Raw genomic sequence first — 4,132 nt, forward strand, 5'->3', positions numbered from 1 at the left:
GTGTGGCCAGGGAGGTTAAAGTGTTCTCCTACAGGTTTTTGTATATTACCATTCCTGATATCTGACTTGTGTCCATTTATCCTCTTGAATAGGATAAACACTTGTGAGAGGAGTGTGATCGGCAGTAGTTGCTCAGTTCTTCTGGATCGCCTTTCTTCATCAATAGTATTGTTTTTGATTTCTTCCATGCATCTGGAACACGCTTGCTATTGATATAAATGGTGACCTGTTGCACCAACACTTTGAAGAGAGTATCTTCCCCTGCTTTGAGATATTCTGGCCAAATATCGTCCACTCCCAGACTCTTCCCTCTCTTTATGTTATGAACTGCATATTCAGTTTCTTCCCACATAACGTCTGTAACTTGCCTTCTTCTGTAACCTGCTGCCTTGACGGTCTACGCTGGACATAGACATGCGAGGAGTAGAGGTCATTCCAGAATGTTGTACATATTTCATTCATCTTGCTCCTTTCCGATGTCCTTTCACCATTTTCATCTTTCAGTGCTGCTGGGATAATCTGTTTCAGTCTAAAATCCCTTTCTAACTTCTTCAGACTCTCATTCTTTTCAGCTGCCTCTCTCAATGTTTTCTTTCTAAAGTCTTCATAGTCTTCTTTGATCTTCACACAAATTTCTTTGCACAGTATTCTGTATTCTTCGCCCATTTTTCTTCTAATTTCATGCGCACCCTCCTCGCCATCAAATTATCGTAAGTAGTAGGACATCTTTACTTTCAGCCTAATTATGTTGGAATGGAGGAGGCTGTGCTTTTCAATTCATGAGGTAAACTCAAGTAGCTAGGGGGAAACTTAGAAAATGTTTCTCTGAAATTAATCATATGCAATTCATCTAACTGTGGATAGAAGTATTTTTGGTTTCAAGAAAATACAGGCTAAATCTTATCCATGACGTCTAGTTTTTATACCATAAAACTTGGCTATAGGTAGAGGGCTAGGGATCCTTTAGGAGAGCTAATATTTATATACTGAGATCATCACTATACTAATCATGGACATTAAGGTTTTCAGAAACCTCTGATTTTACTTGAAGTAACTGGTATTGTAAGTACTTATGTGTTTCTGTGCTGTATGTGTATATGTAAAATAATTAACAGATCCCTAAGGCTGAAGTGTTTCCTTTGTAAGGGCAAGCAGGAACAGTTTAAAATAGAGCCAGACAATACAGAAAGAGTGGTGTGTGGTTGAAATATGTCATGGAGGAGGTGGACAAAGGGTCTTGGTCTTTTGAAGGAGACCATTAAGAAAGCATTCGACTATTTCCAGCATGTGGAGGAGGAAGGAGAGAAGATTCAAGGATGAGAATGAGCAAGTAGGAATAATATTAGAACACAGGAGAGGAGGTGTCTGAGATGAGGCATAAGGCCACCTTATGAAATGCCTTAAAACTGAGGAGGAGAATCTTGCGTGGAAGAAAAATCTTTTTGAAAAGGCTTGAAAGAGAAAAGGTATAGCCAGAACTGTGGGAAAGAAAATTTGGTGGCAACAGTTTTGAGTGGACAGGAGTGGAGAAAGATAGGAAAGTGGGGGGTGCCAAGAAGAGCATTCCAGTTGTCATGTTGAAAGCTAACTAGCATGTGAGCTTGTGTCTTGGCAGTGGGGTTTAGAGCAAAGGATATATTTAAAAATATAATAAAGGAAGAAGTGTCAGTAAGAGCCTGGAGAGGAGGCGAGGTTACTGTAGTTGGTAGGATCATTGCATAGCTGTTCACATTGTTATAATTAAATATGTCAGCACATAGAAATCTCGCTTGTATTTCATTAAATTTCTCATTTGGGTGCAAAATGTGATTCTGGTTAAATCCTTGATTAAAGAAAACTTTAGCCTTAGTACAATAGTCTATAACTTTTAAAACTATGTTTGTTCGCTTCTAAATCTTTTTGTGTCTCCCATACAGTCATGCTAATTTTTGACCAGCAAACATAGAATAAAACAAATTAATTATTTGAACCACCAGTAATGTACAGAACACTCTTTATAATGCCATCCTTAGCATTTAAAATGGAATTCAATATAATTGGGTGGCAAGGTAGTGTACTCTTTTATTAGAGAAGAATGTTATAACATAGGCTGCTTAACACTTGGACATATTCAAACATCCATTGTACAAGGATATCCCTCTTTTCAACTTTCTCTTCCAAAGTATAAAATATTCTCTTTCCATACACAGCAAGTTTTAGTTAAAAGCAAAGAAAAAATAACACACAGCAAAGTACAGCTTGAGTTAGTAATGTCATTGTGTCTCACTGAATGCATTATCACAGTAACCTAGAAATTCACTAAATATTCTTGACACAATCTCTTGGTACTTACTCGACTAAAATAGGAAGTAATAGAACACAAACTATTCTTATGTAGCATTGTTAATACATGATCACAAGTACAATCATTCCAAAAACCCCAAATCCTATTATTGATTACTATAAAAGTGTGTGTTTAGCCAGATTCTTGTCTAAAATTCAGTTTTACCGCTGCACAAAATTCATGTGACTTATATTTTTCCCTCACATAAATTTGCTTTCTCATTTTTGTAGCATTTTCTTGCCCTCTTCCATGTACCCAGATTGTCCTCCTGACATTTTGCCAATTTTCTGCACATCCTCCCACCTTGCTGCCCCTAATAGGATAGAGCAGGAAGTGGGGACAAAGAAATCTTCACAAGTCGGGACAGTAAGGACAAGAATAATCTGCCCCAGTAGTTCTCTGTGGTGGTGGAGGTGAGGGAGAAGAGGAGGTAGAAAGCAGTGAAGCATTGTTTTCGGGGGGAGAGGGGGAGGTAATGCTTGAAGTAGGCTCCTAAACAATACAGGAGCACAGCTCTATCACTGAAGTGTTAGGTACTCTCTATGACATGTACCTTGTCTTGCTGGGCAGCTATAGTACTAAGCCATGTGGGAGCCTTGTCTGTCCAAGGGTTTGTCTACACTATACATTATGTCGTTATAATTTATGTCAGTCAGTGTGTGGATAAGCCAACCCCCAGAGCAACGTCAGTTACACCCACCTAAGCGCCAGTGTGGACAGCGCTATGTCAGCGGGAGAGCTTCTCACGCCGACATAGCTACCGCCTCTCATAGAGGTGGTTTTATTATGCCGACAGGAGAGCTCTCTCCTATTGGCATAGAGCGTCTTCACCAGATGTGCTACAGCGGCGCAACTGCGCCACAGTAGTGCTTCTAATATAGACTGTGTAAGAACTACACAGTGTAGGAAAGTACCTGCCATGTGGGGCATTGAAGTGGAAAAAGAATGTACCCTGATCTCATGCATTTAGAAACTGTGTCGGACATGTAAGGTGGCTATAATGAAATCTCCTAATCCAGTGAACTTCTCCTGTGTGGTTTAGGATTCCTAGGTGGCAGTGGTCTCACTTTGCCAAGCCTCTAACTTCTCCCATTTCTCTTACAAGTGCTTCAGCTTCTTTTGTCCTTCATGATGCTATATGACCCCAGTCCCTCCTATTCCCCAGTAAGTGCATAATCCAAGAAGTCTGCTCTGCTGGGCAGCTCCTAGGACATGCAGGAGAGTTGTTCCTCTGTTACAAATAAATAATATGCAAGTAAGAGAGAAAAATGAAAAAAAAAATTTTTACTTTGAATGTTTAGAATGTCAATAAAACTGAAAGTTATGGAATGAATTACTTTGTAATAAAATATGAAAAAATGTTATTCCAGGTTTTTGTGGTGCACACTGCAAGGGATCTTATTGATAGCTGAGGTTCATTTAGCAAGTAAAAGGCAGTGTTAAGATTTTAATGATATCTATATTTGGCTTTTTGCAATAACTCTAATGGCTTCATGGAAAAGCTCAATTCATTCTTGGGAAACAACTCCTGATCCTGTTTTTTCTCCAAATATTTCTGAATTTGTATTTACCCCTCTGGTAGTGTATAATTGCCCAGCTACAATCACAATTTCAAATGTAATCAATATATTGGTCTCCATTCTGCTACATAACAAATAGAATAGCATTTTTTCCCAGAAGAACTCTAACCTCAGCGACACATTTACTGAACTTTATTGAAACACCTGACCACAATTTTTGTGATAAATCACTTTTTAAAGACAAAAAAGCATATTGTGCTTTCAGACATGATCTGTGCTTAAAAGTCAT

General features: G+C 38.7%; 1 pseudogene; it reads right to left on the reverse strand.

Moving 5' to 3' along the window:
• The window catches only part of LOC113405252, a 1,705-nt pseudogene extending 1,039 nt beyond the window's left edge, over positions 1-666 (reverse strand).
• Between the last annotated feature and the right edge of the window lie 3,466 nt (positions 667-4,132).

Source organism: Terrapene carolina, unplaced genomic scaffold (genome assembly GCF_002925995.2).
Source record: "Terrapene carolina triunguis isolate 2854851 unplaced genomic scaffold, T_m_triunguis-2.0 Scaffold34713, whole genome shotgun sequence".
NCBI lineage: Eukaryota > Metazoa > Chordata > Testudines > Emydidae > Terrapene > Terrapene triunguis.